The sequence below is a fragment of the Haplochromis burtoni genome, unplaced genomic scaffold, assembly GCF_018398535.1.
Source record: "Haplochromis burtoni strain Fernald_Lab_line unplaced genomic scaffold, NCSU_Asbu1 Contig_19, whole genome shotgun sequence".
NCBI lineage: Eukaryota > Metazoa > Chordata > Actinopteri > Cichliformes > Cichlidae > Haplochromis > Haplochromis burtoni.
In genome coordinates, this window is record NW_024582380.1 from 1,802,561 (window position 1) to 1,817,140 (window position 14,580).

At 45.1% G+C, this 14,580-nt stretch overlaps 1 protein-coding gene across 1 annotated transcript in view; it reads right to left on the reverse strand.

Moving 5' to 3' along the window:
• efnb1 (ephrin-B1) overlaps positions 1–14,580 on the reverse strand; it is a 56,501-nt gene that overhangs the window by 40,376 nt on the left and 1,545 nt on the right. The window lies entirely within an intron of this gene.

The following is a 14,580-nucleotide window of genomic DNA, read 5'->3' on the forward strand; positions in this document are numbered from 1 at the left end:
AAACAAGCCTGATGTTCACTTTGATGCTTGCTTAATTAATGTAAAAAATAATTATATATTCCAAAAGGTCAAATAGTTCTTAAATTAATCTGCCCTAATGTAATAACATATTAAGACTTCCAGAGTTGGGGTCTTATAGAAAGATTTGAGTTTGCCTCTATAGAATACAGAAATGAACCGCATGCAGGTTGAACTTTACAGCAGCTCTTTACGATCAAAGGGGAGCTACATCTATATTTTATAAGCCTGTATGTTGTTAACAGGTGTTAATATGACACAGCTACAGAAAATCTGGAATACTGGAAAGACACCAAAGCCTTCCTGGAAGAACAAAGGGAAGACATGGTGCACAGAAAGCGAATCAATCAATCTCTGCCAGAACACGTCTGGCTTTGACAGCGCAGCTCTGAACCCAGAAGTAAAAGATAGCACGCAGCAAAGTTCAAAATACTTCCATTGTTCATCTGTCAGTGTGAAAGACAATTGCACGGGAGAGGGAGGAAAAATACTAACACAATATTTATCTTGTGTCCCCTTCCATCCTGACTTTCTCTTTTTTTAATGTATTCCTGCTATTGTGAGGAGTGCTGGGAGATGGATGGGTAGAGGAGTCCGGTAGGTGATATGTGTCTGCTACAAGCACTGTGCAGTCACTCACACATTTCCCCCTCCGTCTCCAATCTCGAGGAACGGCAATAATTCAGTCACCAACAAACAGCACCGGGGGTTTTTTTCTTCTTCTTCTTCTTCTTTTTCTTTGTGGCATTTCAATTGTCGGTGGTTGGTGGTTTTTCTTCTGCATTGTTCTTGAAACTGCTTCCCTGGGAAACTGGGAAAGTCAAACAGCTGACGAGATGTCACCTCATGAACTCCCTCCTTAGTTTCACACACTCACAAACAACCACGTCGGCGATCTGACACACACTCACCCGGTCTCTCTTTTCTCCTTCCACAAACACGCACACACAATTCTAAGGATCTCTCATCAACCGCGTGTCAAGCTCAATGACACACATCTCTGTCTAAACAGGCCATGAGCTGCTGCCTCTCACAGGCACTGGCTGTTGCCTTTCAAGGCCGGTGACTCTTGATCATATCAAATTGGACATGCGAGTCTTATGAAGGCTGCCGGTCTTCGCTCTCTTTGTTCGCGAGTCACGATAAAAGTCTCCCAGTGAACGTCTCGGGGTTTATCTTAGAGTGTGGACACATTCCTGAAAACCTTGTTTTCCATTTTGCCTCCAGCAGCGATCACTAAAAAAGTATGTGTGTGGTGCAATAAAACTTAAATTTAACAGTCATTTCCCCATAGCAATACCTGCTCACTGTGCATGCCCGTACCTGGCCTTTGCACATGCCTGTTGCGACTGGCGTTATATGAGAAGCACGTATGACCCGAGGAATCATCCGGTTGTTTGAACAGGGTTGAGAACACACACATTCTCACATGTGCATATATACTTACACATTCTTTAAAAGCCAACAGTAGCGAAACAAGAGAAGATAGGCCTCTCTGTATGCAGCTGACAGAGTGAATTACACAGAGAGCTAAAAACCACCGCTTCCCGTCTCACCCAACAGCACTGGATGGCTTTCAGATGGATTTCTCCGAATCTTGTACAAACAGTGAGTCAATATCGGGGTAATGGCCTATCGTTGAGGAAGAACAATTCACAAGTGATTTGCGGAGAAAATGTGTGTTTAGGGCACTTTGGACCGCACTCTGTCACCCAGCCGTAACTAGGGCGCTCTGCCAACAGGCTCCATTTGCAGGGCTTGACAAGAGTACTGCATGCAGGTATTTGAGTATTCTACCCGACCCCTTAATATGTGCAGCCATTCCTCATCAGAGGCAGGCATCGGAAAAAGAAAAAATAATAATAATAAGAGAGAGAGAATTCCCACTGATGAATAGCTGATAATTCTGTTTCTGACGATTCAGGAAGCCATGAAATCAATGACAAATTTGCGTTATGAGCAAACGTACACGACGTTTTAATCCTTCCGCACTTTGCCTCTGATATTTATGCCTGTCGCGGGCGCTTTCATTATCATAGAGCGTGTTTAATATTTCTCAGCTGCGTGAGAGGGACCGCCACACTACAGATGATTGAGTGTGCTGGATTTAGTGTCGTTCTCCTTCCCTTTCTCCAGCTGTGACCATGTACTTCAGGACATATACACACACAGACACGACAGAGTCAACCGAGAGAGAGGGCACCAGAGAGAAGGGGGGAAAAAAAAAAGAGGGGAGGTGGGGAGGAGGGAGCAAATCTGAGGACGTGGTGCCAACCAGAGAGGCCCACCGTGCCTCAGTCCCATCTCTCCAGCTGAGGGCTTTGATTCGCCTGATTGTCTCCAATATTGAGACACACAATAAACACAACACTTGGCGGCCATTTGCAATTCTAATCAGCTCCTCTCAACTGGCCAGGACAACTCGGCTAGAGCCCTCTGAGATATCACTCATCTGACTGCAAAATAATGACACAATCATCGCCATGGCTACGCTCCTACTACATCCCATGAGCGGCAGCACAGAGAGGATATTAATACACAGGAGCACTTGGAGAACCAAACGAATTAGCAAAGAGATTAGCCAGATACCGGGTTAATGAATGTGCCACGCAAGGAAACGTGCTCACACCCACCTCCTCTTTAAAAAAATGAGGAGCAGCAAGCGGACAAGCTAGCAGGTCTACACCTGTTTCCGCAAGTGCATGCCGCAACAGGTTTGCTAAATAAACTATCTTCTTTCAACGCGAAATTCCGACTATGTAAACTTAGGCTGATTGTTTCTGGATAAGGCAGCGAGTTGTTAACTTTGACGGCACTATCTGTTTTTCAAATGCTCTGCAGAGTGCAGAAAAACCAGCATGCGAGCTCTGATGCGATCATTATCGAGTGAAACGTGAGCCTATATGTTGACACGGTGAAATACTGTGTTTCCTGGTGTTAAGAAGTTAACATAATTTAGGATGTTTACGATAAGATAAGAGCGAGGGGGGAACGAGGGGTTTATCCTCAACAAACTGTCCCAAAAATCCTACATCTGTGAATTCTAAAAAGCCCATCTGTTGGCTTTTCTCCCCCGTGCCGTTTGCACCGACTTGACAACATGACGGTAATAGATGCTTTGCAGATAAATGAAAGCAAAGTGACATGCAATCATCCAGCGTTTTAGTAGCCTTGATGTATTTGCTTTAACACGCAGGCGGAAGATGAGAAACTGAAATTTATTTCAGAAAATAACAGGCAGGTCTTATGAAACTGGTTATTAGACTTGCAAATCATTCCGATGATTCATAACGGGGACCATGCTCGTATGACCTCGTTTTTGTTTTTTATGTTTGTTTGTTTTTTCCAAGCATGCACAAGTGCATGCCTGCATAGGTTCATTTAAGTGTGTGTTGGTTTGTGAGGATTCTTGCAGGGGCATGTGAGCGACAGCCTGTCAGTGAAAGCGATGTCATTATCTGGCTGATGTCTGTGTGAATTGTGACCGGGTGCAGGGTCACATCTCTAGTGGGAAGCTGACACTGCGGACAGGAAGCATTACTTTATGATTTTCCCTCCAGGAGGAAAACACTCATCACAATCAGCGACGCTACTGTTCAGGCCTCGTTTAGAGGTTAATTCAATATGGGCAGCATGCTAATGACAATAGCATGACGAATGCCTACATCTTAAAACCCGCTTTTTACAGGATACATGTTCTTTAAAATAACATAGTGGGGAATTTTTTTATGCTTTGTTCTCAGTGCCTTGAAAAAGAAGAAGGGAGGGGGGTTCAGGCAAAGCCCTTCCCTCCCTGTTCTTAGCCTTTGACTTTTTCTGTGTAACAACAATACACGGGGTTTTAGTTCAGTGTCCTGCAGTCGATCTGTTAGGCCACTGATAAGAGAAGCTGATGGATAGGTTTAATCAGCCAAGCCCAGGGATCAAGACCACGGGACAGATCAATCAAATGCTGTGTGGTTTCTAAAAGAAACTGCTTTTATCAGTGTCAGAAAGGACTTTCGCTGGATTTTTTTTTTCTTTTTTTGTGTTTGCAGGAAGGAAGAAAGAAAGCAACATTAGCAAAGTAAACTAAATATAAAGAAACAAGGGAATGTATTTCAGGTGCATGAGTGGAAAGCTACACTAACTAAGCCCGGCTAAAAATAAGTGCAGCAGAGCAGAAAAAGAAACATCTGTAATCACTACGCTGAGATTGTTAAAACTCCTTGAGGCAACTCTCCGACAAAGCATAAAACTAAATGTCCCTGGTCTCATATATACTAAACACCTCCTGACATAAACAGAAATAAAATGTAAAAAAAAACCCCAAAACCTTCTGAAACAGTGAAACTAAACCTGCACTGAAATCAAACAGGAAGCACAACAGAAAGACTGAGAGCTATCTCCAGCGCACAACAGATCTCTGTAGAAGAGAGCAACGATGAACTGTAATAACTAGGACGCGGTGCTTTTAATACACAGCTGCCTTCCATTTCTTAAAAGAAGCTTCTTATCGGAGAATTTGAGTGACAAGCCTATTCTCTCGCTTACAATCTCGGGCTCATGATTGTAAAAGACAGCTACACATGTCCCATCAAATCCAAGACAAATTGGTTCCTCTTTCTTCTTTGCCTTGGATGGGAGATCTTATCCAGGCGGACATGCTTAAGTTGTCAGTGGGTTTTCTAAAACCCGTATTGAACGGCATATTGACTGATGCAATCGCGGAGACACACATCATTAGGCTCATTAACAGCGAATGTAAAAAGGGGAGGACGGCCTAACTGGTGCAGCGGGAGTCTGTGTCTCCTCTGATAACACTCGCCTTTAACAAGCGGAGCGCGCGGGCAAAGATGCAGGCTGTCGGTATTAAAATGAAATGTATGCTTGTGTGTGTGATGCGTCTGCTAATAAATAGCTTGTTTGACATGACGCTGTTCTCATTCGCGCAGTTTGCTCTGTGATAACCGGTCGGATTGTGGCCTCGTAAAGATGCTCCATGTGTTGTTTTAGGAAGCCATTACAAACTGGGCCGTCTCCATTACAAGGGCTATCTGATCATTATTACTGCCATCTGTAACGCACACTCAAACCTTAATCTGGGCGAGCCAACCACAGCTGACTCCTGAGTTGGCACGCACGCACATCCATACTACCTTCCCCTGTATGTGCGTGTGTGTACATCCAAACGTGACACGGCAGCTGTTGCCTCGTCACATTGCAGGCCCTTGGGCTCGACACATTTTACTCCAGCCTACTAAAGCAAGGCTGAGTGGAGCAGCACAATCCCATTGAAGCCACTGACTTGCAAGTCTCTTTTTGAGAGGCCGAACCCCCTCCAACACCTGTGCAATGCAATCGCAATCTCCCAGCCAGAGCTGCTCCCACCCTTCAAAGGCTCGTCACAGGACGCACATCTAATGCAGAGAGATGGCCGGTTAAAGCCTCAGCCAGGCACACCGCTTTGAAGCGACTGCTCCGGCCCCACCAAAAGAGAAGCCAAATCATTTCCCTTCCCTCTACCCCCATCCATTGTGCGAGAGGTGCACCAGGCGCTCTTATTCGGTGGCCGCATGTGGGGCGCCTTCAAAGATCACGCCACTCCATTCCAAAGCAGGGCCACTACAGGAAATGAGACTCTCCCGGATGCACGGGGGCTTCTCGGCGATAAATATATTCATGCATTCATGTATATTTCAAATAAGAATTTGACTCAGCCCGCATAATGCACATGGCAAGGTTCAGACTTTGAGATTCTTGACATGCATGAGGCGCTACAATCAGGAGTGTATAAATAAATCAGAAAACGCAGCAAACAGAGCTCCTAAAAGCAGCAACATAGGGCCTTAGCTCGGCGCGAAGAAAAGGACTCGCAGAGGTTTGTCTGAAAGAGAAAAAGCTTTCATCTCCGAGACAGCAGAGGAGAAGAGAGGAGTGATGTGATGGATGTTTGGGCTGTCATGTTTCACAGTTGGGGGGGGGGACTTGAGACAGATGAGAGGAATAGCTAAAAGTAGTCAAACTTTTCAGGGCGAAGGGGAAAATGGAAGATGAGACAGCAGAACAGCGGATGGAGCGCCACACATTAAGATTAGCCGGTTAAAATCGCAGTGTGAAATCTCGTGCTACGGAGCCTCGAGGGGCAAAACCGCCAGGGTAACTCGTTAAATGGAGCCGACGCAACGCCGACGGTCGTGTTCTCCGAACAGTTCATAAAGGGAAGCTGAGAGGTTTTGGAATATTGTGTTTGCTTTAGCAGACCCTAACTCCGATTTCCAATATCGGAGAGATGATGAGGGACTTCCACGGCTGAGCACATCATGGGGGAGAATAAACACACGTGTAATGGGAAACATGTGTGTGCGAGATGAAACAGCCTCCCTCATATGAATGGGATGAAATATAGACCTGCGTCCTGCCGGGCTCCAATCAGGGCCGTAAGAACTCGGCATGGAGGGGAAATGACGGACCCCCGACGGGCTCACACACACACACACACACAGATACGGATAAGCTGCCAATATGGTCATTCTGGAGCAGATTCATGTGGAGGCCAGAGTCTGACAGTGACATCTCCATTCACTCCTGAATTCTTTTTCGCTTCCCAACATGCATGGGCACACACACACACATGCACACACACATGCACACAGAGCTAGAGGCCATGGGAGGAGGAGGAGCAGCACTGAGGCATTAAAAAAAAAAAGCCTTTCTCCCCGCCGTGGGTCTCTGTGGGGTTTAGCATGGCATTATGGGAAGATTAGACTTTAGAGTGCTTTACTATCTGATGTCATTGTTGGTTTTACGTTGTCTGGATGGCTTGTGGAACTCGGACCTGATGGCAGGCACATTTCTCTCCAGACAAAATGCTCAGGGCTGCAGTTGTGATTGATTACAGGTTCCTATTGTATCTGTCTGGTATGGCTCTGTTGGAAGAAGAATTAGTCAGACAAAAAAAGTCATGGAAACGCTACACATTTGACTCCATCAATCAAGTCAGCAATCAAAATAATTCAATTAAGAGACTTAAATCCCGCTGGCTCACCAGTCCCTGCTCCAATAGCCCAGAGACAAACTCAATTTACTGACAACCCATACATGATAGCATTAACTCCACTTTAAGGCTCCAATCTTTTTCCATTACTTATGTTTTCTAAATATCAAGGGAAATTCAGAGGAAATAGCAGAGCTATGGTGTTTACGAGAGACGACAAGTTGGAAAAAATTAAATAAACAAGAGCAGCTTCAAATGCATAATGAAATTGTAGAAGGGCTGTCCGGACAACTAAGCTAATTTGCAAGTTGTTTAGAAGGCAGACTTATTTGCAAAACACAAGAAACTTTGCAAATGTGTTTTCATAGGCCGTACATCAATGATGCAGGATTGCAGACAGACTGGGAAGGGAGGTTGCTGAATATGTGTGTAAATTGTCTCATCCCCCCCCTCCACCCCCCCCCGTTTCCGAGAAAGGGAATGCAGGGTTGCGCTGGGGCGTCCCGGGGAGAGGCGATTGAAGCGTCACTCACAGCTGCCACACAGAGCCCCGGCGCACACCAAATCCCAGGCCCGGGCTTTTCCCGGGCAGAGGGGCTGGGGCCGGGCCTGGGAGCAGCAGGAGTCCCACAGGCCTTTTCTTCCAACTTCTCTCACCAGCACAAGGGGGACCAGGTCCCTGCTGGGAGTTTGCTTAGAAAAGACTGAGCCAAGACTTGGCAGAATGGGTTAACGGAGGCATACACACACACATATACACACACTATTTCAAATGCTTTTTGGAGGCTGTCTGTCTTGCCTGTGGGCATGGTGGGAAAAAAATGAAGTAGGGAAGAGAAAAAAAAACCCCAAAGATAAATCAAACTTCCAGTTAACAGCTGAAAATTTGGGACACGCAAACGCAGAGATGCAGAAAGAGACGACGAGCAAGAGAGACACTGCTCAAACTAGATTACCGGAGAAATGAGTGGGGGGTTTTCTGCTCGATGCCCGGGGAGCCTAATAGAGGAAAAGTCCCAAGGATTATACACTGTGCCATTTCCACGCTCGCCCTAATAGTCTCCATGTCCTGCCTCTGTATGCCATAGATGGATTATGATGCTTTATAATTAACATGGGTAAGGGGGTTGTTACAGACCGCCCATCTGCCACGCTGACACACTTACGGGGGGTATCCCTTGGGAAAAGGAGGCCGCTACCACACTATTCCATTACTTTATCATTCTATCATTCTATTATCCTACCACTCGATTCAATTACCCTGTCACTCCATTAGTGTACTCGTAACAGTGAACAAAGAGCTCCGTGATGATCATTAATGATATGTTCCGAGCCGGTTGTGGCGTGGTCATGCTTCATCCAGGCTCTTCTTGTAAAAATATGATCTTTTACAAAGCACGGCTCATTTTTGGTTCCAATTAAGATGTCAAACGTAAATTGAGAAGCTCGTCGGCAGCCATAAGAAACATCTAAATGTGATACACTTTATTTTATTACCGGTATTCTTTTTTGGAGCATGCAAAAGATTACTTGCCTTCATTTTCTGTAAGAAAAAACTGAGGACGTAAACTGTTACTCGACTTGCAGAGTAAAAGCATTTTTTGTCAATAATACATATTTTTTAGTGTTGAAAGTTCCAGAAAAACTTTTGTCCAACTAAATCTATCGTTTGATTAATTAAGTTGAAACTTGTAAAAATACTACAATTTTCATTTGTATTTTTGTTTTGGAGTTTAAAAAAAAAGGCGAGAAACCGTATAACCCTACATCGCAATTTATATTCCCACCTCAGTGTTTTCACCAATTTTATTTGTTAATAAACACGCACTTCCTCCCCTGTCCCACACATTTTTGCGATTAGTCGCTGGGCTCCGTCACCTCCTGGCACAGTAAATGCAAACCAATCCTACAAAGGTCTTTAGTGTGCCACAAACTCAGAGGGGGAAACAGATCCCTCGTCGCCTGTATGCCAGTGACAGCCCCTGACGTCTTAAAGAATGTGCGGTGCAGCTGGCTGTTGAGGTTGCCTGCCCACTGTTAGGGAATGGCATCCGATGAGGTCTGCCTCCTCAGCACAGAGGGGTTCTATGAGAAAGAGTTAAGTCTGTGAGGTCAGTCTGGAGGAGGAGGTTACGAGTTCCCCGAGTCGGAGCCGTGGGGGTAATGGTTTTAGAGATGGCTGTCACACAGATCCGTTCCACTGTCCAATACTGCCGCTGATCTCCACCAGCCCGAGTCTGCTTGCTTTTCAATTGCTCAACTTCTCTCTCCCCGTCCTCCTTTCTTCTTTTCTCCCCTTCTTTCCTCCTTGCACTGACACATGGAAGTAATCTAGGATCTCTATGCTGGACTCAAAGGATGTGCGGTTGAGCCCGGGGCTGCATTTCGACGCTCTACATTAGCTTCCTTTCCTCTTCTGTTTAATCCCCTTATATTCAACTGCTCTTATTTAAAAGAACTTAGATGGAAAACAAAAGGCAGACTTTGCCCATTCAACTTTTTTCTCTCTCTCTCTCCCTCTCTCTTCGTTTCCTGTAACTCTGCATCCCTTCCCATTTTTCTTCTCGAATCAGCTAAAAGCACAGGCGAGGCGACAAGTAGGACTCTTAAGGGAAGCCTTCCAGCACCGTCGTCTGTGCCTCTGCTTGGCAGAGCCGGAGCTGATGGGAACTTCCTGGTCGCTGCCAGCCAGGCCTCCGTCTAATGAAGCTGGGTCGCTAACAGCCTGTAAGGCAGCCACTGTTCAGCCACTCTACACTCATCCACCACCCGGCCCTCGACACTTTCACAGGGGCACACTGGCACGCTCCTAACACTTCCTTAATGCTCCGCTGTGGCTGGACAAAGAACAATGGCGCACGGACGTGCACTCTTAAGCACTCCTTCACTTCCACGAGCTCAAGAGGAAAAATAAACAAGACTCAGACTGATTGGAAGTTTATTTTATACTCAACTGAACTTACAATTACTCTTTAAATAAGCATCTATACACCCTATTTTTTCCTTTTAGGAGGTAGGATCCTTTATTGGGTACAAGCAAAAGAAGACAAGGCAGGAAATACGGGACAGAGAGCAGGGGAGCGACTCCCAGCAAAGGAGGCAAGCCAGTTGCGGTGCTGCTCGGCTGAATTTGCACCCATGTGGTGCACGCCCTAACCACTCAGCTATCATGACCCATTTAAATGAATGTGGTGTTTATCCCAGTGAAGAATTTTTTGTTGCATAATGCACTTTGCTGCATTTGTCATTGTTATCAGTGACTCACAACTCTGACTCACTAGCAACTGTCACACCTATATGAAAATTCCCCAAATGTAAAAACAGTTTTTACTCCAGGGCTTTGGTAACAAGTTCCTATCTGTCATCCCCCCCAAGCATAAGTATATTAGATGTCTTATTTCACACAAACACTCCAAAACAAAAAGTGTTAAAAATGCTAAATCCTAACCAGCTTTTCTTGTATGAAAAATTAATTTAATTAATTGGTGGTGGGGGGCAGGAATTAGGCAATATGTGTGCAATGTGTGCATTTTGCTGATTTTTTCTGTGCCGTTTCTGTTAGTTGATGTGTGTGCAATATTTCTACTAGTGTCAGGTTACAATCCTGAGCTGCAACTCCCCACATAAACAAAAAAAAGTCAATACACTTGATTTGGATTTTTGCCTGTTTGTGTAGCTGTATATATATTTAAATAGAAGTACATATGGTAATATTGGGATATGACACGTTGCCTGCGGATTTAGATTCTCGACGTCAGTAAAGTTGCTGTTGATTGTGTCCAGTCACTGCTGTTTATGTTCTTGTTCTGCTAATTGACTAATCCTTCCAGGCATTGTCCACTCTTGCCAAATGATTCACTGCTTTCAGCTGCTGTCCCTGTAATATGTCTTGAAAGAAAACCAACTGGAACTTTGGGTCACGACGACCAGTTGGAAAAACACACACACACACACACACACACACACACACACACACACACACACACACACACACACACACACACACACAGAACAAAAAGACGGAGGAAGGAAGAAAGAAAGAAAGAAAAAATCCAAACAAATTAGTAGCAAATGCTACTTTTCCCAAACTCGGGGAACAAAAGCTTTGGTTTCGTGTGCACCACTGCTTGAATATAAAGAAATGAATGCATCAATAACACAGCAAAACAGAATGATCAGCTTTCAGTGATGTGGCAGCCAAAACCACCAGTGGATAAAGTGAGTCCATCTGGAGCAAAACCATGATGAAAAAGCTACATTGTTTTCCTCTTTTTCTTCTTCTTCTACTTCTTCTTCTTCGCTGAAATAACCTAAACGCCCTGCAGCCCTCTTTCCCGAGCCCAGGTGCCTTGTGTAGATAACCAAATGAAGAATCTGCCATTACCCACACACACCGCTGAAACAACAGTCGTGTCGACACAGAAGCACGCGTGTGCGCGCACACACACACACACAGACACATAAAAGCAAACGCAGCTGTCCTTACAGCGAGACACAGGGACCCTTTACAGCACTGTGGGCCAGTTGCTATCCAGAGGTATTTCTTATTGGTTGGCCCTCTCTCGTTCTCTCTGAGTGGGGCTCAGGCTCTAAGTCCTCTCTGTGTGTAATGAGATCTCTATCAGAGGGAAACATGATCAGAGTCTAAAGGGTGGAGAAAGGGGGAGACTGTGGGAGGCAAAGAGAGAGAGGGAAAAGGTACGTATCGCGAAGGGGTAACGGGGGCAAGCGGCGGGGTGTGAGGCAGGGAAGAAACAAAAACAGGCCTCTGACCCTCCCGACAGTGACCGCGGCTGCACAGAGCAGGAGAGGGGAGTGCTCGCTGGACTCCAAACCAAATCCTGATTCTCGTCTGAGGCTGCATCCGGCTCTCGCTCAACAGGTTTCGGCAGTTTTCAAGTTGTGCCGTTTCAGTTTGTTTTGTTTCACTTCCTCCTGAAAGTCGGCATAGCTGAGCAGGTGAAAGTGGCAGATGAGTCAGTGTCTGAGAACAAACCCATTGAAATGATTGCTTTTGTAAGAGGCACTTCCAAGATAAGGAAGACATTGTATTCTTCTCATTACCTCATGCAAAGAAAAAAAAAAGAAAGAAAGAAAAAAAATCTGCCTAATTAGCTTATTGTAAAACACTAAACATGAAAACAAAACCAGCAGCAGTTAAATTAAATTATGCTGTGATGGAAATGTAGTGAACCAATAAAATCGCTGCCTCATCATCTCAAAGCGCTTTGCAATAAAAAAAAAAAAAAAGCCACAAAAATTCCCTTTTTTTGTTTTGGGAAAAATTAAACATATTTGCTAAATGTCCCAGTGGTAATAAAGTTTAGCTTAATTACAAGCCCACTGAACCATTTAACCACGCAAGCGTGATATAAAGCAAACCAGTCAACTGTTAAACTCTGAGCCAGACAGCTGAGGTAAAGGGACAGCAAAGTAAGTCGAGTAAAGTAGAGACTCACAGGCTCGAATCAGGAGACTTTACTTTTTATCAAACGCAAACGCTCTTTTCGTTTTTACCCCCCTTTCTCCTGCTATTTTGCGTCCCTTTGTGGGCTTTGACACAGAGGCCAAAAAATAAAAAATAATTCATGCAAAGTCTTTCCAAGCCTCACCAAAAAATGCAAAGAGTTCAAAAGCAGTGCAGCAGACTGTTGCCCAGCCTGTGGCCGCTTCCTCGCTGCATGTTTTTAGAGGTGTGCAACTGTGTTTTCCATCTCTCCTCCTCTCCTTTTCTTTCTCTTACCCCTCTCTCACCACCTTGTTTGTCTCCTGAGCTGCTGCAAACAGGCTGTGGTAGTTACAGGTCATGAGGTAAATATTAGCCGAGGAGGGCTGGAGGACGTGCAGGAACCGCTCACAGCAACCTTGTCAGATCATCATTAAATTGGCATCACTGCAGTGTACCTCAGCACAGTGTGAGTGTCAGTGTGTGTGTGTGTCCATGTATGTAGCACGCCTGTACATAGCGGCGCTAGCTTCAGCCAAGGCGATGGGACGTGATCAGTCATAACAAAGTGACATTTCGTGGCGTAATCCCACTCAGCTAAATGAGAACTAATCCGATTTGCTCTGATCAAATGTTAGACTGTTCTTTACCGGCCGGGGGGACGCTGACACATCTCAGCCTTCTTCTTCTTTTTCTGCACGGCTGCTCCTTCATCACCCCCCCCCCCCCCCCTCCCACCGACACCCCTACTTTGCCACTTCACTCATCCGGCCTCAAATTAAATATCAAAAAGGTATGATGCATCCTGCAGCACAAAAAAAGAAGAAGAGAGAACTAAAACTCAAGCATGTTTCCTCTTGTTATTTTTCTCACAAGACAGTGCTACCGTGATGATGTATGCTGCCTGTTCAAGCACGCTGGGAGGAAATCAATTAAGCAAACCCCCAGTTATTGATAATACAGGAGGCGGGAGTGATGGCATCCTCACATGAAAATCCATAGCAGCAGGAATGCACATAAACCTGCACAAACACACACACCGTAGCGGCCCAAACCTGCTGGTTTCCTAGACTTTGCCTCATAACTCATGGCCTGTGGGGAGGCACTGGTATTGTTATAGTTTTTGTGTGTATGTAGTACACTGTGCAAGCAGAGGGCCAGATTAATTTATTAGCTGAGGCAGCAGCGCTCCCAAAAGCAGGAACAGGAAGTAAGACATCGTAAATCTCGATAAGTCACCAGATAGTGTACTGTACATTTCTATAGGCTTCTTCCACTGTTATCGCTATAGAGTAATATAGGCCAATACCGAGAGATGGAGTTTAGAGGAACAAACAGTGAAGACTGATGCTGATTCCTGCGCAAGCACACCCACCCCATCTCTTTTTCTTTTATTGCCTATCAGCGAGTGCTGCTGACTGATACATTTCAGAGCAAAAACAGGTTTGTCTCTCTCTCTTTTTTTTGTTATTGTAAAGCCTGCACACAGCAAGATAATTGTCTATTGTTTTCCAAAAGGCAGAGCAGCGGGATAATTAGCTTGAGAGAACACTTTGCAGAGTGCATTATTGTTCCACTGTGAACTTTATGAAATATTCAGCCGTTCGTGGGGATTTTACAAGGAGCAGAGTGGAGAAACAGATGGAGAAACGATCTTCCAGTCCCTAAAATCCCAGCATGGTAACCTTCTAAGACATTCCCTTCAGGTGACATCATCAATCAATAAATGTCTCCCTCTATTTTTATTTTTTTTACTCTTAACTAAAAAGTGTGGATTTTTGCATGTGTGTGTGTGTGTGTATCTTTGTCTGATGACGCTCATTGTTCCACTACTTCTGCAGCCAAATAAAAGCTGATGGGCCGTAGTCTTGCCATTAGGACCGGGCCACACACACACACACACTCAGAGACACACACTCCAATGAACATGGCAGCAATATTCATACCCACTGACTGCACAACGAGCCTCTATGACATTTGACATTTGGGGGATAAATCATGGATTCACTTCAATGAGTAACTTACAGTTATAGGCTGGTCGAGCTACTCTCCATTTCCCCCCAGTGCTGTGAGCTCGAATGAAGGTCAGCTCCAACCACACAGATCTTTCTCTCTCTCTCTTTTTCTCTTTTAGTTTATT